The sequence below is a fragment of the Scyliorhinus canicula genome, chromosome 3 (genome assembly GCF_902713615.1).
Source record: "Scyliorhinus canicula chromosome 3, sScyCan1.1, whole genome shotgun sequence".
Classification (NCBI taxonomy): Eukaryota; Metazoa; Chordata; class Chondrichthyes; order Carcharhiniformes; family Scyliorhinidae; genus Scyliorhinus; species Scyliorhinus canicula.
The window spans coordinates 95,116,616-95,136,839 of record NC_052148.1 but is presented as its reverse complement, the minus strand read 5'-3'; the positions used below and the strand labels follow the sequence as shown (position 1 = coordinate 95,136,839).

Here is a 20,224-nt window from a genome sequence, read left to right as displayed (position 1 = left end):
GAGTTTTTTGAGGAAACCAGTAGAAGCGAGTAACTCACTTCCTGACTCCCCAAAGTCTGTTTACCATCTGCAAGACACAAGTCAGGAGTGTGATGGAATACTCTCCACTTGCCTGGATGAGTGCAGCTCCAAAAACACTCAAGAAATTCAACACAAACCAGCCCGCTTGATCAACACACGATCCACCATCTCAAATATTCGATCACTGCCAATTTACTGACATTTTTAAAATAAATATAGAGTACCCAATTCTTTTTTTCCCAATTAAGGGGCAATTTAGCATGGCCAATCCATCTACCCTGTACATCTTTGGGTTGTGGGGGTGAGACCACGCAGACACGGGGAGAATGGGCAAACTCCACACGGACAGTGACCCAGGCCAGGATCAAATCTGGGTCCTCAGCGCCGTGAGGGAGCAGTGCTAACCATTGCGCCACCATGCTGCCCATCCAATTTACTGACTTGTTTCTTTTTTTTTGCTGTTGTTCTCTTTCATTTTCTTTACTTTCAGACAACAACTATTTAGGATCCTGCCTTTCACACCTCCTCTAGACATAAAAACAAAGGTTTCATGGTACAAGGCCAATGGAAATGGAACAAGCGAAGAAATAAATGATATCTGATCTTCTGGTCTACCACTGACCTCACCTTTTGTTCTTTTCCTATCCTTCCACACACACACCCCTCCCAACCTGCTCCATTTTCATTTCCTTAAAACGTAGTATATTTCTAACTTCTCCCCTTCTGATAAAAGGTTACTGAACTGATATGCAAACTCTGTTTCTTTCTCCACAGATGTTGCCAGAACTGCTGCATACTTCCAGCAGTTTCTTCCGTTGTTCTCTAATGTGAGAAGATTCTGCCCTCTGAATTTTGTTTATAGTCATACATTCCAACAGCAGTGTCAGCTTGATGGAAGTTATATCATTCACAAGATAGCTGTGGGTTCAAGTGCCATATGGCCATGAACACAAAGTTAAGACTGACAATCGTGGGTAATACTTTTTTTCAGCACATCTTCACACATTTGTTTTTCCATTTGGGGCATTCAGGATCAAGAAGAACAAAGAACAATTACAGCACAGGAACAGGCCCTTCGGCCCTCCAAGCCTGCGCTGATCCAGATCCTCTATCTAAACTGTCGCCTATTTTCTAAGGATCTGTATCCCTCTGCTCCCTGCCCATTCATGTATCTGTCTATATACATCTTAAATGACGCTATCATGCCTGCCTCTACCACCGACGCCGGCAATGCATTCCACGCACCCACCACCCTCTGCGTAAAGAACTTTCCACACATAACTCCCTTAAACTTTTCCCCTCTCACCTTGAACTCGTGACCCCTAGTAATTGAGTCTAGCTAATACACCCTGGACCCCATGAGACTTCACTTTCTCCATCAGCCTACCATGGGGAACCTTATCAAATGCCTTACTAAAGTCCATGTGTATATGACGTCTACAGCCCTTCCCTCATCAATCAACTTTGTCACTTGCTCAAAGAATTCTATTAAGTTGGTAAGACATGATCTTCCCTGCACAAAACCATGTTGCCTATCACTGATAAGCCCGTTTTATTCCAAATGGGAATAGATCCTATCCCTCAGTATCAGCAGCTTCCCTTCCACTGACGTCAGGCTCACCAGTCTATAATTACCTGGATTATCCCTGCTACCCTTCTTAAACAAGGGGACAACATTAGCAATTCTCCAGTCCTCCAGTACCTCACCCGTGTTCAACGATGCTGCAAAGATATCTGTTAAGGCCCCAGCTATTTCCTCTCTCACTTCCCTCAGCAAGCTGGGATAGATCCCATCCAGACCTGGGGACTTGTCCACCTTAATGTCTGTTAGAATACCCAACACACCCTCCCTCCTTATGCTGACTTGATCTAGATTAATCAAACATCTATCCCTAACCTCAACATCCGTCATGTCCCTCTCCTCGGTGAATACCGATGCAAAGTACTCGTTAAGAATCTCACCCATTTTCTCTGACTCCACGCATAACTTTCCTCCTTTGTCCTTGAGTGGACTAACCCTTTCTCTAGTTACCCACTTGCCCCTTATATATGAATAAAAGGCTTTGGGATTTTCATTAACCCTGTTTACTAAAGATATTTCATGACCTCTTTTAGCCCTCTTGATTCTTCGTTTCAGATTGGTCCTACGTTCCTGATATACTTCCAAAGCTTCGTCTGTCTTCAGTCGCCTATACCTTATGTATGCTTCCTTTTTCCTCTTAGCTAGTTTCACAATTTCACCTGTCATCCACGGTTCCCTAATTTTCACAGGGACATGTCTGTCCTGCACGCTAGTCAACTTCTCTTTAAAAGCCTCCCACATATCAAATGTGGATTTACCTTCAAACAGCTGCTCCTAATCCACGTTCCCCAGCTCCTGCCGAATTTTGTTATACTTGGCCTTTCCCCAATTTAGCACACTTCCTTTAGGACCACTCTCGTCTTTGTCCATGAGTATTCTAAAACTTACGGAATTGTGATCACTATTCCCAAAGTAATCCCCGACTGAAACTTCAACCACCTGGCCGGGATTATTCCCCAATACCAGGTCCAGTATGGCCCCTTTCTGAATTGGGCTATTTACATACTGCTCTAGAAAACCCTCCTGGATGCTCCTTACAAATTCTGCTCCATCTAGACCTCTGACACTATGTGTATCCCAGTCAATGTTGGGAAAATTAAAATTTCCTATCACCACCACCCTGTTGCTCCTACATCTTTCCATAATCTGTTTACATATCTGTACCTCTATCTCACGCTCGCTGTTGGGAGGTCTGTAGTACAGTCCCAACATTGTTACTGCATCCTTCCTATTTCTGAGCTCTGCCCATATCGCCTTACTGCTCGAGTCCTCCACAGTGCCCTCCTTCAGCACAGCTGTGATATCCTCTCTGACCAGTAATGCAACTCCTCCACCCCTTTTACCTCCCTCTCTATCCTGCCTGAAGCATCGATATCTTGGGATATTTAGTTGCCAATCATGCCCTTCCCTCAACCAAGTCTCAGTAATAGCAATAACATCATACTCCCAGGTACTAATCCAAGCCCTAAATTAATCTGCCTTACCTACTACACTTCTTGCATTAAAACAAATGCACCTCAGACCATCAGTCCCTTTGCGTTCATCATCTGCTCCCTGTCTACTCTTCCCCTTAGTCACGCTGACGTCATGATCTAGTTCCTGACAGGCTTTAGTTACTACCTCCTTACTGTCCACTAACCTCCTCATTTGGTTCCCACCCCCCTGCCCCATTAGTTTAAACACTTCCCAACAGCGTTAGCAAAAGCACCCCCAAGGACATTGGTTCCAGTCCGGCCCAGGTATAGACCATCCAATTTGTAGTAGTCCCACCTCCCCCAGAACCGGTCCCAATATCCCAAAAATCTGAACCCCTCCCTCCTGCACCATCTCTCAAGCCACGCATTCATCCTGCCTATTCTTTCATTTCTACTCTGACTACCACGTGGCACTGGGAGCAATCCTGAGATTACTACCTCTGAGGTAGTACTTTTTAACTTGTAGGACTTCATCCCGTTTTCTACCTATATCATTGGTGCCTATATGCACCACGACAACTGGCTGTTCACCCTCCCCTTCAGAATGTTCTACATCCAATCTGAGACATCCATGACCCGTGCACCTGGGAGGCAACATACCATTCGGGAGTCTTGTTTTCGACCACAGAACCGCCTGTCTATTCCCCTTACAATTGAATCCCCTATGACTATAGCCCTGCCAGTCTTTTTCCCACCCTTCTGTACAGCAGAGCCAGGCACGGTGCCATGAACCTGGCTACTGCTGCCTTCCCCTGGTGAGCTATCTCCCGCAACAGTATCCAAAACAGTATACCTGTTTTGGAGGGAGATGACCGCAGGGGACACCTGCACTGCCTTCCTGCTTTTTCTCTGCCTTCTGGTCACCCATTCCCTTTCTCCCTCAGCAGTCCTAATCTGTGGTGTGACCAATTCGTTAAACCTGCTATTCACAACCTCCTCAGCATCGCGGATGCTCCAAAGTGAGTCCATCCGCAGCTCCAGAACCGTCATGCAGTCTAACAAGAGCTGCAGCTGGACACACTTCCCGCACGGGAAGGAGCCAGGGACATCAGCCATGTCCCTGAGCTCCCACATTGAGCAAGAGGAGCATAACACGGGTTTAGAATTTGGAAGGAATCCTCGGCTAATTGAACTGTGTCATGAATGCTTCTTTCCAAACATATCATGGCGTTCGTATGGGGGGGTAAAAATGCTAGGATCCCAAAGAAGGTCATACAAAAAACAAAATCCAGGGGGGGGCTAGCCCTCCCGAATCTACAATTCTACCACTGGGCGGCAACAGCCGAGCGAGTAAGGGGATGGATCCAGGAGCCAGAAGCCGAGTGGGTGCGTGCGGAGGAGGCCTCCTGCATGGGAACCTCCCTCCGGGCCCTCGCCACGGCAGCACTCCCATCCCCACCCAAAAAACACTCCACCAGCCCAGTGGTGACAGCCACCCTCCAATCCTGGAACCAACTGCGGCAGCAATTTGGCCTGTACAAAATGTCGGACAAGGCTCCCATCTGCAACAACCATAGGTTCAAACCAGCACTGACTGACGCCACCTTCAAAAGGTGGAGGCAGGACGGGGGGACACTGACAGTCAGGGACCTATACACGGACGACAGGATCGCAACACTGGACGAACTGACAGAGAAATGTCAGCTAGCTGGGGGGAACGAGCTACGGTACCTGCAGCTCAAAAACTTCCTACGAAAGGAGACAAGGACGTACCCACAACCGCCACGACAGACACTACTGGAAGACCTACTGGACGCAAGTATCCTAGAGAAAGGGAACTGTAGTGACATGTATGACCGACTGGTAGATAGGGTCGACACCGTACTGGACGCAACAAGAAGGAAATGGGAGGACGACCTGGGGATGGAGATAGGGTGGGGACTCTGGAGCGAAGCACTGCATAGGGTCAACTCCACCTCCACGTGCGCAAGGCTCAGCCTGACGCAACTAAAAGTGGTACATAGAGCCCACTTAACGAGAAACCGTATGAGTAGGTTCTTCCCGGAGGTGGAGGACAAATGTGAGCGGTGCCAAAGAGGCCCGGCCAACCACGCCCACATGTTCTGGTCTTGCCCCAGACTTGTGGAGTACTGGACAGCCTTCTTCGAGGCTATGTCCAAAGTGGTGGGGGTGAGGGTGGAGCCATGCCCGATAGTGGCGGTCTTCAGGGTTTCAGACCAGCCAGATCTATTCCTGGGGAGGAGGGCGGACGCCCTTGCCTTTGCCTCCCTGATTGCCCGCCGTAGAATCCTGTTTGGCTGGCGGTCAGCAGCACCACCCAGAGCTGCAGACTGGCTGTCCGACCTCTCGGAATCTCTCCAAATGGAGAAAATCAAATTCGCCATCCGAGGGTCGGACGACGGCTTCCACAGAACGTGGGAGCCATTCATGCAACTGTTCCGGGACCTGTTTGTGGCCAACGTACATGAGGAAGAATAGTCGGGTGGCCAAGAACCAGGGGAAAATGGACGGGAATCGGGGGAAGGTAGCCGGGGGGAGGCGGGGGGGGGGGGGGGGGGGGGGGGGGGGCTACGGGCTCGGTATGGGGGTTTGATGGCAAGCCAAGGCCCAAAACCAAACTATTAAAAAATGCCTATAAACATGTGCCTCGGCCATATTGGGGAATGTAAAATATGTATGCTGGCTAAAGGGGGCGGCCACAATTATTGTTATGAAGATGCTTACCTGTAAATATTCATGTTAAATTTTTGTGTTTTCCTTTTTTTTTTCTCTCTCTCTAATAACTTGTAATTTGTCATATATAAAATATGAAAACTCAATAAAAAAACATTTATAAAAAAAAATGAATGCTTCTTTCGTAGCCAACATGTTCAGGTGGGGAATTGAACGCCCAGGGGTAGGGACACTGCACCACAAGAGATCCTATAGTGCAGTACTGAAGAAGTGCCACACTGTCAGAGCTGCTACCTTTCCAATGAGATGTTAACCTGAATCCCTGTTTGCCTTCTCGGGTTGAAGTAAAAGATCCCACCGCACAAGTTTGAACTTCTCTCAGCGTCCTGGCCAACATTCATCCATCAACCAATATTAATAAAGCAAGCCATCTGATCATTATCACATTGCCATTTATTGGACCTTCATGTACACAAATTGCCGTTTCATTTCTCCAAATTGCAAGTTATTTCATTTTAAAATTACTTAATTTGCTGTGAAGTACTTTGAGTCTATCAGAGGAAGTGTAAAGAATAAGAAGCTGGATTCTCTGATTCTGAGGCTATGACCCCATGCCGGCGTGGGAACGGTGGTGTTTTATGCCAGAAAGAATGGCGTAAAACGGCCACCAATCCTCCATTTGGCTGGGGGGCTAGCATGCCGGCAGCGTAGAGCACCCGGCTCTAGTTGCCGATTGAGCCCGGAGAATTGCCGGGTCCATGGCCGCGCATGTGCACTGCAGCGGCCACGTCGTGCTACATGGCAGAGGCCACTTTGCGGAACTGGCCCGTGAAATAGTGCCCCCCCCCTCCCCTTTGGCCAGCTCGTGTGCCCCAGACCAAACCCCACAGTGCCCCCAGCCCCGATAAAGTCCTCCCATGCCTGCGGATCAGCCCTCCCCCGACTGTGGTGACGCTGGACTGAGTCTGCAGTCGCCACACCGAGTTCCCTACGGATGAAACCACATGCGAAAGGCGCTGTCGGGAGCTCAGCTGGTTGGGGCGGAGCATTGGAGGGTGGGCCTCAGACAATGTCCAGAGGCCATCGATACGTCGCACACTGCTTTGAAGGGGGCGACGCCGCTTTCGCGATGCGCCGCCCCCGATTTGGTCGGGAACTGTGATTCTCCAGCCGAACGCGACATCTGCATCGGCGACTGGAGAATCCAGCCCAAGGTCTTTCTATTGAGGCCACAGATTGTCAAACCAGAGTTCACAACAGCATCAAAAGGCTTATGCATGATTATTAAATATCTTTCCATCTTTCACAGCATGCTGCACGCGGTCCCAAAAGCTCACAGCTCTGTGCGAATAATTGCACTATGTTTGGGACGTATGAGGCTGTGCAGAGAGAAATTAGAACAGGCCCTGATGTTGGTAGTTTTAAAATCAATAGTTTTAGTATGTCTATCATTTTGTAATTTGCTATTAAGCATTTTGTCTATATTGACAAAAGCCATTTTAACAAAGACATTTGTTAATGTGCCCTTCTCTGACAGACAGGGAAAAAAAACGATAATATGACTTGTTAATCTTGAAGGAAGGAATGAATAGACTACTTCAAGGTGCCTTAACCTTGAATGACATATTGGTAGAGATAGATGGTGATAGAGAGATAAATGTTTACAGAGAGATGTTGAAGGGCGTCGGTTTTGCATGTTATTCACGTTTTTGGAGCCGTTACTTCACATCCTGGTCTGAGAAGAGTGGTGAAAAGTCTGTTCAATTGTTAAAGCTAAGCTTTCTGCTTTTATTGTTAATTAACACTGTTTTTTAATCTTTCTGACTTGCTACCTTTTTAATAGTTAATAAACTTTCTGAATTCACCATTTTAAGTGTTCCTTTTTGCCATGTGATTAAGTCTCTTGAACCTGATGTGTTTTACAATTGGGGAGTAATTGCCAACAAGTGAAACCCATAAATCTTTGTTCAAATAACTCTATATTTTTACAAATTGGCAACCATGCAGCAGAGTGCAAGACTAAGGCTGAACACATTAGCAATAACACTTTTTAAAAACATGGTTCCAATTTAGGGGCAATTTAGCGTGGCCAATCCACCTACCCTGCACATCTTTGGGTTGTGGGGGTGAAACACACGCAGACAAGGAGCGAATGCAAACTCCACACGGACAATGACTCAGGACCAGGATCGACCCGGGTCCTTGGCAGCATGAGGCAACCACTGCGTCACCATGCCCGTCCCTACACTTGATAACATTAACCGTTGCGTTTTTGGAAAAAGCTAACTAACACTAACAGACTTTAAATGAAACAGCATCTTTTGGTTCTACTCAGTACCAAACTAAGCTAGACCATTTATCTGGAAAAGAGTTTGAGTTACTGCATTTTGAGTGCTTACTTAAAACACACAATGTCTGATTTGAGGTAGCGACTGATTTTGTTGAATGTGAGGTTAACAGTAAGATATAGAAGTCATCAGAAGATCTGGGGTTGGATTTTCCACACCCCAGTGTCGAAATCGCATCCGCGCCAGGGCGGAGAATCCACATCCGAGCATGGAGTACTCTCTCCGCGACTCGTATCCCCTACCTCTGCCATTGCTGGAGGCCCGCCCCGCCATTCTCCATCCCCAACCGGCCGAAGTCCCGACGCCGTGGATCTAATGTGGTCCTGCCATTCGGGATACACGCGTGGCGGCTGCGGACTCAGCTCGCGGCCACCATGGTAGGGGGCGGGCCGATTGGAGGGCAGGGAGGGGCTTCATACAGGACCAGGCAATTTTTGGGCGGGCGGTCAGGGTTGGGCGTGTGGCCAATCGGAGGCACTATTTGGGAGGTCCAGCTGTGAAGAGAGTATTTAATAAAGCATATGGTTATCTGGGCTATACTTAGGGGCATACAGTACAAGAACAAGGAGGTTATGCTGAACTTATACAAGACACAAGTTAGACCTAAGCTGAAGTATTGTGTACAATTCTGTGTGCCGTATTATAAGAAGGATGTAAACATATTGGAGAGAGCACAAGAGAAGTTTACAAGAACCGTTCCAGGGATGAGAGACTACAGTTATGAGGATGGATTGGAGAGGTTGGGACTGTTCTCCTTGGAGAGAAGGCGGCTGAGAGGAAGTTTGACAGGGATGTTCAAATTATGAGAAGACTGGACAGAATAGATATGGAGAAACTGTTCATGCTCATAGATAGATTAAGAAGGAAGGGCAGCACAGTAGCATTGTGGTTAGCTCTGTTGCTTCACAGCTCCAGGGTCCCAGGTTCAATTCCCGCTTGGGTCATTGTTTGTGTGGAGTCTGCACGTTCTCCCCGTGTCTGCGTGGGTTTCCTCTGAGTGCTCCAGTTTCCTCCCACAAGTCCCGAAAGACGTGCTTGTTAGGTAATTTGGACATTCTGAATTCTCCCTCTGTACCCGAACTGGCGCCGGAATGTGGTGACTAGGGGTTTTTCACAGTAACTTCACTGCAATGTTAACGTAAGCATACTTGTGACAACAGTAAAGATTATTGATTATTAACAAGAGGGCACAGATTTAAAGTGATATTCAAAAGGAGCAAATATGATGAAAATGTTTCTTACAGCGAGTGGTTTGGGTCTGGAATGCACTGCCTGGAAGTGTGGTGGAGGCAGGTTCAATTGGGGCATTCAAGATGATTATTTGAATAGAAACACAATGGGCCAAATGGTCACCTTCTGCACCGTAATAATTCTGTGAAATTCAAGTTGCCGGTTTCCTTTTGGTAGCTGACACTCAACCTTTAGATGTTACTAGGCAGTGTGTCAATATTTGCAATGTCTCCACATGTATCAGTTGTAGCAAAGGCTTTCACACTGAAGTTTGAAAACCACACTATTCTGGCTCAGATATAGAGACCGTTCACTTTGACAAAGCATTAAAGATTACTCAAGGATGAGCCAGCATTTTCAGAAGAGGGCAGAAAATTGGAGGAACAGAAGTCATTATAATTTGCAAAAATAGATTTGTACAGAAATGGCAAACATCTTCATGGATTGATAAAGTACAGGTAGTCATTTGGCCCATTTTTGAGAGCTACCCGCTGCCGAGCCCTTTCCCCATAACCTACAACAATTTCCCCAAAGTAACTTCCTGAGCTAACATTATTAAAATTAATGTCTTCAAGTAATCACTTGATAAAAGAAAGATAAATATAATAGAAATGTTATCATCGTTGTGGGTCTTAACTTAGTTTTCCCTTTGTTAGAATCAATAAGACTGCTGGAGGCAAGGCTGTTGGTAAACTTTACCTTTCATTAAACATTATTCTAACTATATACAGGACAACGGTAAGCATGAAGCTTCACACAGAACCATCTCTCAGTAGACGCTATTGCCACATGATCTTACATCACTCATGACATGTACTATTTACATATTTACATGAGCCCATTCATTTTATCCTCCCCTGCCAAGTCTCTGACTCTATTCAACACATTATTTACATTGTCCTACAAGAATCAAAGGATGTTACTGCACAGAAACAGGCATTTGATTCATCAAGTCTGTGCCTCTGTTTTCTCATGTTGTGATTCTCAAAGTATCCTCTGGGGTCCATGGAGACATTCCAGGGATGCACAAAGTAATCTGAAGAGTGGGATACAGAGACTTGAAGAGGAGAGGACTTTTCAAAATAGCGATGGGGTATCAAGAAAATCAGTTCACCTGCTTTTCATCTATAGATGTTGAACGATGACCACAGGAGAGGTCCAAAACAAGCAAATAAGCAGCAAAAGGAGGCTGACTTGGTGCGAGCTGGGAGGCGGGAGCTGAATGCTGCCACCACATGTGAGGAGGGGAGCGAGTGTGGAGCTGTGGTGAAAGCAGAACAAAAGATTTATAATCCAGTGGTCCCCTGGTTTCTGCTGACTTTGTGTTGAACACTGGAACAGGTTTCACTGAACTATTCTAAAGTGCCAGTGAACATTGTATATGGAGGTTATTAAATATTCCAGTTACTCTGTCAAATTTCATTGATCTGACATTTATGATGTTGGTTTATTCCATGAATGTTTTGCCAGGTAAATGACCTTGCTGTATTAATTTCATAAGAGAATATTCACTATATAGAAATTACAAGAATATATAATCTTACAATTTAGGTGGGGGGTCCATAATTTCCAATCCAGTTGAAAAGGTGTCCTTCAACCAAAAACTGTTGAGAACTATTCTTCTAGCAGCTGGTTAAAGAGCAACACAGGCACTGTCCGGAGAACAGATTTCCCCTGAAGCGGTTCTAAAATGTCATGCTGTTCCTAATTATTCCTGATACATGCTCTCGTGCAGCAGATAGCAATCTCACAATAAATGCTGGATTTGCTCCTGAGAAGATTTGTGAGACCAACAAGTTTTTGCTTTTCATGCAAGTTTCATACACAGCTTAGAATCAGTTTACAGCAACAAAACAAATTGCTTAGATTGCTGGACATGAACAGCCTCCACTACTCCCAACATATTTCTCCTCAAGTTTCACTGAAACATTAGCTTGAACTGGAACTTTCCAACTACCACCTTCCTCCAAGCGCAGCAGCTAAATGCAGGAAACATGCCACCTGAGAAAGCCTCAGGGTTTGATGGCTTTTCCACTGAGTTCAAGACCCTGTGACCAGAGCTCATTTCTGTATGCCTGAAACTCCAACCATACGCTAGAGATAAAGACCCTTTACGTTGACCTCAGTGTAGACACAATTATCTTGGTACACAAGAGTAAAGACTCCCACGAGGATTATAGTAACAAATAAATCTGTATCATTCCTCAGCATGGTCTATAAAATACTAATCAACCTCTTAGCTTTAAGACTAGATGCAATCATCCTTGAACTATTTCATGCAGACCAAAAAGACTTTATACAGGGGTTGACCACTAATGGTGTTTGTTCAAGATGATGCACCACTTTAATTGGACCAATGTATTGTACAATCAGGACACACAGTGTTTCTAAAAACTATGTGGGTGAATGTGCATGATCATAGAATGGTTACAGCACAGAGGGAGGCCAGTTGGCCTATCATGGCTAACCCAACTCTCTGAACTACATGACAACTCCCTTCCTCTGACTTTACCCCCCACAGCCATGCAATTTTTTCTCTCCAACTAATTACCTAATTCCCTTTTGAAAGCCATGATTGAATCTCCTTCCACCAGGCACCCAGTCAGCGCATTCCAAATCCTAACCACCTGCCGTGTGAAAAGGTTTTCCTCACCTCGGGTTCTTTCGCCAATTACCTGATATCTGTGCTCTCTGATTCTCGACTCTTCTGCCCGATCTACTCGACGGGGACCCCTCATGATTTTTAGCTCCTTTGTCAAATCTCTCAACCTTCTCTAAGGTGAACAGCCCCAACCTCACCAACCTATTGATGCAACTGAAATCTCTCATCCCTGAACTATTCTCAAAAATATTTTCTTCATTCTCTTGAATGCCTTCACTTCCTTCCCAAAGTGCGGTACCCAGAATTCGACAACACAATACTCCAGTTCAGGTGTGCTTTATAAAGGCTGATCATAATTTTCTTGTTTTTGTACTCTGTGGCCCTATTTAAAAAGCCCAAATGCCTTTCATGTGCCATATTAACTGCTTTCTCAATCTGTCCTGCCACTTTCAACAATTTGTGAGAGTTACCCCCTGGTCTCATTGCTCCTGCAGCCTCTTTAGAATTGTACCGTTATTTTATATTGCCTTTCCTCATTCTTCTTCACAAAACGTATCACTTCAAATTTTTCGGCATTAAATATCCTCTGCCACACACCCATCATTCCACCAGCCTGTCTACATCATTTTGAAGTTCACCACTGTTCACTACTCCTCATATCTCACAATACTTAATAATTTTGTGCCATCTGCAAATTTTTTAATTGTGCCCTGCACACCCAGGTCTAGTTAATTAGTATACATCAAGAAAAACAACAGTCCTAATAACGACCCCGAGGAACACCGAATATACGTCATTCATGAGGCAGCACGGTAGCATAGTGGTCAGCACAATTGCTTCACAGCTCTAGGGTCCCATGTTCGATCCCCGGCTTGGGTCACTGTCTGTGCGGAGTCTGCACGTTCTCCCCGTGTGTGCGTAGGTTTCCTCCGGGTGCTCGGGTTTCCTCCCACAGTCCAAAGATGTGCAGGTTAGGTGGATTGGCCATGCTAAATTGCCCTTAGTGTCCAAAATTGCTCTTAGTGTTGGGTGGGCTTACTGTGTTATGGGGATAGGGTGGAGGTGTGGGCTTGGGTAGGGTGCTCTTTCCAAGAGCCGGTGCAGACTCGATGGGCCGAATGGCTTCCTTCTGCACTGTAAATTCTATGATTCTATGATTCTCCAGTTTGAAAAACAACCATTCACTCCTACTCTACAATCTCGTAACATATGTGTGATTGTTCCTTTTCAATGGCTTAAAATTCCGAACGTACTGATTTATGTATAAATATGCATGAATATATAATTGCATACAGAAGTTTCATTAAATATGACTGCATACTCTTAAAAATATAAAGATGAAAATTGTAGTCAAGTACAATGCCGGAAGGCTGAATAAACAATTTCACTTATTCGAAAGCAACTTTGTAGCTTGTTCCCAGTGAAGAAGTGAGCAACTGAGTGCTTATCATACCACAGGATGGTGACAGAAAAAAGTTTATAATTAATGCAAATGTTGTATTAATTTTGTAATATCTTATTGCACCATCTTTACCACCATCCATTATTTTAATTGTTCTATTAAAGGTTGTCTGTCAGGCCTTTGCTAAATGTTATCCTTCCCCAGTTTTTATACCTTTAAGGCACTTTGCAGCTATTTCTCCCTAGAATTCTTTCCAATAATCTGGCACACCCAGAAAAGTTGGATTTGTGGAAAAGCTTACTTTTGTACTTCGCTAACTCACTTTAATAAAACCTGAGAAATCGAGTTAAGCAAGACATTCTTCCACATAAGAGGCAAATTCAGGAAGCTGAGGATAATATACTCTAATTTTCCTGAACAAAATGATGGATGGAGAAATCCAATTTAGACAATGTAACTGAGGCAGTTTAACATAGAACATAGAAAATACAGCACAGAACAGGCCCTTCGGCCCACGATGTTGTGCCGAACTTTTGTCCTAGATTAAGACCAAATTCATCTACACCCCTGCATCCTACCGTAATCCATGTACCTATCCAATAGCTGCTTGAAGGTCCCTAATGTTTCCGACATAACTATTTTCACAGGCAGTGCATTCCATGCCCCCACTACTCTCTGGGTAAAAAACCTACCTCTGACATCCCCCCTATATCTTCCACCATTCACCTTAAATTGATGTCCCCTTGCAACATCCTGGTAAATCTCCTTTGCACCTTTTCCAAAGCTTCCACATCCTTCCTAAAATGAGGTGACCAGAACTGCCCACAGTACTCCAAGTGTGGTCTTACCAAGGTTTTGTACAGCTGCATCATCACCTCACAGCTCTTAAATTCAATCCCTCTGCTAATGAACGCTAGCACACCATAGGCCTTCTTCACAGCTCTATCCACTTGAGTGGCAACTTTCAAAGATCTACGAACATAGACCCCAAGATCTCTCTGCTCCTCCACATTGCCTACTGTTAACCCTGTATTCCGCATTCATATTTGTCCTTCCAAAATGGGCAACCTCACACTTTTCAGGGTTAAACTCCATCTGTCACTTCTCAGCCCAGTTCTGCATCCTCTCTATGTCTCTGCAGCCAACAACAGCCATCCTCACGATCCACAACTCCACCAATCTTCGGATCATCTGCAAATTTACTGACCCACCCTTCAACTCTCTCATCCAAGTCATGAATGAAAATCACAAACAGCAGAGGACCCAGAACTGATCCCTGCGGTAACTCGGCTCCAGTTGGCTAGCAATTACTTCACAGGTCAACATCTTTGCCTTGAACATATTATTTGTTAAAGCAGAACAATGTTCAAAATGCTTAATTTTTAAAAATAAATTTAGAGTACCGAATTATTTTTTTCCCAATTAAGGGGCAATTTAGTGTGTCCAATCCACCTAACCTGCAAATCTTTGGGTTGTGGGGGTGAAACCCACACAGACACGGGGAGAATGTGCAAACTCCACACAGACTAGTGAATGCTTCATTATTCTAAAGGTATAATAAAAAGATACAAATGTTTTAGGGACTGGTGGCATCCAATTTAACATCAAATTCAAACCAAATGGAAATATTTAATCAAGCACAACTTATCAGACATTGCAACGAAGAACATTGGTTTCCAACACTTTTCTACAATCTTTCCTGCTATTGACATCTCATTTCCGAAGTAGTATTAACGGAAGCCTGCCTGTTACACAGAAGCATATAGTAGAGGGATTTAAAAAATAAATATATGATTTGGGCTCTGTTTTGCTGTTTTACAGATTTTTCTTCTGTTTTCCATAATTTCACAAACAAAAACACGCAACTTCTTAGTTGTGGAAGTGGAAAATTACACATTTCTACTGCATCTTTCTTACATTTTAACTCATAAACGGGGAGTTCTATTTTTAATGCACACTCTGTACTTTATTAATTAAGACTTTAGATACAATATACACATTACAAAATAAAATGTGATGTGGAGATGCCGGCGTTGGACTGGGGTGAGCACAGTAAGAAGTCTTACAACACCAGGTTAAAGTCCAACAGGTTTGTTTCAAACACGAGCTTTCGGAGCACGGCTCCTTCTTCAGGTGAATGGAAAGGCTTGTTCCAGAAATGTTTATATAGACACAGTCAGAGATGCCCTGGAATGCGAGCACCTGCAGGCAATCAAATCATCAATTGCATCAAATGATCGACAGTTCCACCGCGCCACAGCAAAAAACCGCACCGACCTCCTCAGAAGACAAACACGGGACACCACTGACAGAGTACCCTTCGTCGTCCAGTACTTTCCTGGGGCGGAGAAACTACGACATCTTCTTCGCAGCCTCCAACACATCATCAGCGAGGATGGACATCTTGCCAAGGTCATCCCCACACCCCCACTACTGGCCTTCAAACAACCGCGCAACCTCAAACAAACCATTGTTTGCAGCAAATTACCCAGCCTTCAGAACAGCAACCACAACACCACAAAACCCTGCCAGGGTAATCTCTGCAAGACATGCCAGATCATCGACATGGACACCACCATTACACGTGGAAACACCACCCACCAGGTACGCGGCGCATACTCGTGCGACTCGACCAATGTAGTCTACCTCATACGCTGCAGGAAAGGATGTCCCGAAGCGTGGTACATTGGCGAGACCATGCAGACACTGCGACAACGAATAAACGGGCATCGTGCGACTATCAACAGGCAGGACTGTTCCCTTCCAGTTGGGGAACACTTCAGCAGTCAAGGACATTCAGCCTCTGATCTCCGGGTCAGCATTCTACAAGGAGGCCTTCAGGAGACGCGACAACGCAAAATTGCTGAGCAAAAACTTATAGCTAAGTTCCGCACGCATGAATGCGGACTCAACCGGAATCTGGGATTCATGTCGCATTACATTCGGCCCCCACCAACAAGCCTGGACTTGCAGAGGCCTACCGACTGAACTGGCTTGGGACAATTCACACCTCTTTAACCTGGAGTTACCTCTCTCTCTGCATCTTTGATGATTTGATTGCCTGCAGGTGCTCACATTCCGGGGCATCTCTGACTGTGTCTATATAAACATTTCTGGAACAAGCCTTTCCATTCACCTGAAGAAGGAGCCGTGCTCCGAAAGCTCGTGTTTGAAACAAACCTGTTGGACTTTAACCTGGTGTTGTAAGACTTCTTAAAATAAAATGTGTTATTGTTATTTCTGGACAATACTTAGACCCGGAGATAATTTTGTCATTTGAAATGTTCATCGTTTTGAGGCTGTCTGAACAAATATATGTTATCGGTTTTTAATCTGCTACAGTACAAATTAGGTTAAAAGTCAAATTTATACTGAAAATGGGGCCCACTTCATACACATCACAACCGGAATAGTCCCAACAAGTTGACATCATAGGACCCCACTTCATGTGAGATACTAAGACACCGACTTGCTTTGACCAAATGGTGAAGCTGTCTGTTGCAAGGATTCCTCCAAGATGACAATGGCTTGTACATCAGAAGGAATGGAATAAGTTCTACACTCCAAATTTGCTTCTGTTGAAGACCACACTCGCCTGAAAATTGGAATGAAAATTACCCCTTTCCTTAAAAACAGATGTGGAGATGCCGGCGTTGGACTGGGGTGGGCGCAGTAAGAAGTGTTACAACACCAGGTTAAAGTCCAACAGGTTTATTTTCAATCACTAGCTTCTGCAAATCGCCTGATGAAGGAGCTACATTCCAAAAGCTAGTGATTCCAAATAAACCTGTTGGACTTTAACCTGGTGTTGTAACACTTCTGAACAACAGATTTATAAGGAAATGGCAAGTGATTCAGTTTAAACACAACAGCAAGCAGTCATTTTTGTTTCAACATATGTTGAATTAGCAGCTTCATTTGAGTTAAAGAGATACATATGAAAATGTTTTTACCATGTTCCATGTCTCAATTTTCATTAGTCAAACTCCCTAGTCCATCTAAAGCCAATAGAAAGATCAAGATGGGCCACGGAGATTCTGTAAAAGCTCAGTTGTGAAATACCACTTCAAGTTATTATTCAGATTCCTGTATATGGTCCAGTTTACAATGAAGTCCCTTCCACTGATCTTTTCTGTCTTCCAATAAAGGTTATATAAACCTGAAAACTATAATTTGGAAATGCTGATTTAATTTTAAATGGTGTTGCTTAAAAGGTGAGCCATGATCTCATTGAATGGCGGAGTGGGCTCGAAGGATTCATTTGCCTACCCCTGCGCCCATTGCTTATGTTCTTAATCCAGTAAGAAGTCTTACAACACCAGGTTAAAGTCCAACATGTTTGCTTCAAACACTACCTTTCGGAGCACTGCTCCTTCCTCAGGTGAATCACCTGAGGAAGGAGCAGTGCTCCGAAAGCTAGTGTTTGAAACAAACATGTTGGATTTTAACCTGGTGTTGTAAGACTTCTTATTGTGCTCACCCCAGTCCAACGCCGGCATCGCCACATCATGTTCTTAATCCACACACAGATTGTTGTTGCTGCTGTACATTTGTTTCACTACTTTTTGATAGTTGAAGATCTCAGCTTAACTACATGACAGCACTCTCACCTCTAGGTTAGAAAATGTACACAGACATGGCTAGGGTGACATTTGAGTGCAGTACTGAGCCAGTGCTGCATTGTCTCAGGTGATATCTTTCAGATAAGATATTTAACCTAGGCATCATCTGCCCTTTCAGGTGAATGTAAAAGATCCCAAAGCACTATTTTAAAGAAGAACATACACTGCTGCCTCACTGCGCTGAGGACCTGGGTTCGATCCCGGCCCCGGGTCACTGTCCGTGTGGAGTTTGCACATTCTCCCTGTGTCTGCTTGGGTCTCATCCCCACAACCCAAAGGTGTGCAGGGTAGGTGGAAGGACAATCACATGAAGCACGCTATATCCAATACAGACACAAGGGGTTTCTGTCCCACTCCTGGACTCACTGGGCAAATTTCCCAGATAGTGGCGAGTTAACAGTGCATTCTGATTTGTAAGGAGCCCAAGAGGCCAAATTCAAGAAAATCTGGAGTAGTACCTCCAAAAAGCAACACTTGTACATTCAGGGAATTAACAATCACAGCCTGTTGATATATTAAATGTAGCACTTTCTCCACTCCATATTAGTGAATGATAGTTCACCTCACTGAAATTGGATAATTGGAAACTGTTTTTAACTGCACAGATTGTCATTCCAATCACTGCACTCCTAAAATTGTCAGAAGGCGAACATTTCCTCTTCCTAATTCCACATTACCTAAAGAGCAGGGCACAGTGCTGTCCTGAAAAGCAATAAAGGCTAATCACAACTGACTAATATAAACTGCAGAGAAAGACATTACATTATCCAACTGTACTATTTAGAGCTGCAAATTGTGAGCTAGATTATGCCCCCAAATCGAGTTGACTTGTGAAGTAGGAGTACAATACTTTCTTCATTTTCGAAGGAAAACAAATCGCTCACCTCCTCGAGTAGCTACACCAACAAGGACGACTCAAGACGATTGAACAACGCTTTGGCAGAAAACATGAGCAAAGGCAAGCCTAGTGGGGGTGTGAACAATCACAGAAACACAAACTTGGTGTCAAAGATAACAGTCTTAATTCTTGTAGGAACGCAAAGGAAATGACTTGGCTCAAATCACATGGGGAAATTCCACCTCTGTGTGCAAGGGACATCTGAGCCACCAAATGCTCAGTGTTCCAGCCAGTAGATTTTTTTTTTATGTCTCTTCCACATCTCGCTTCCTATAATTGACAGCTCCGGAAACAGCCTTTTGATATGAAATAACAGGCTCAATAGGCTGACGCTCAACCGGGGACAGATTGAAAGCGATTTGAAGGAAATAAATTGTTGCTGGGAATCGTGCAGCAAATCCTCCAAAAATCAACCCAGCCTGAGGCTCGGGCACGCTCAGTTTGAGTGACAGGGGCGAGCCGACCCTTCCTTGGAGCAAAACCTTAAATCTCTGAAGCAAAACGCTTGAATGTTTCATGCTTAGCAAGCGTGTTCTCACAGACAGCTCACTCCAAGGGCCAAATCTGCTCACAGTAATGGGCCAGAATGTGTAACTGAGGTTTCCCTCTCCTTGCTCTGTGCCTCTGATTGGCTTCTCTCCATCCGTCCGCAAGTCAGGCTCAGCTTTCCTGCAGATCTCTGCTTCGTCCTGTGATTTTCTTTCTCCTCTCAGTATCTGAACTTTCCTGGTTCTCAGGTGGAACTACCCCCCCCCCCCCCCCCCCCCCCCCACACCCATGTGTGTGAACCTCTCTCACTGTCGCTCTGTAATTCCCTGCCTGCCTGGGCTCCTAATTCTTCGTCTGAAGTTTCCTCTCTGCGTCCTGCTGTGGGAAATGTCCCCAATCTCCTTCCTTACCTTATCTGAACCTCCACCTGACGTCTCCCCTCTCCATGCGCCTCTTCCTCTGCCTCCCACTGTGGGTCACGATTCCACTTTTGCTGTTGTCTTTGAGATCGGAATGCTTATTCCGCGCCCCCCATCCCCCCCCCCCCCCCCCCGTCTGAATTCTCTCACTTTCACTTTCCAGATGTCTCAGTTCTGTCTCTCCCGAGTGAAAACTCCTGCACAAGTACAAGACAGTCCATCGTGATGAGTGCGGTCTGAACACGAATGCCTTGCTCAGGTCCGGACTTGCGCTCCCACAGCCGACTCCCTCTCATGTTACGCTCAATAAACTTCAGCTTATCCAAAACGCAGCTTATCCAAAACTTTGCCGCGCATACCTTATCATCCAGTAGGTCAGCTATGCCCAATTACTCCCACTTGTCTCTAATATAAAATGCTCATCCTTAACTCTGTAACATGCCCTAGAATAGTAAAAAGTCTTGCAACAGCAGGTTAAAAAGTCCAATAGGTTTGTTTCGAA

General features: G+C 45.0%; 1 protein-coding gene across 6 annotated transcripts in view; it reads right to left on the bottom strand.

The window, feature by feature from the left end:
- The window catches only part of LOC119962816 (interleukin-6 receptor subunit beta-like), a 167,995-nt gene extending 148,186 nt beyond the window's left edge, over window positions 1–19,809 (bottom strand). For 2 of the 6 annotated variants that reach the window (XM_038790931.1, XM_038790935.1), the window contains exon 1: window positions 19,714–19,809. The gene's annotated coding sequence lies outside the window, so the exon portion shown is untranslated. Of the gene's footprint in view, window positions 1–10,404; window positions 10,552–18,800; window positions 19,117–19,713 lie in introns of those variants that run through there. The other 4 variants (XM_038790932.1, XM_038790930.1, XM_038790936.1 and 1 more) reach the window with 3 other exon arrangements.
- Window positions 19,810–20,224: the final 415 nt, after the last annotated feature.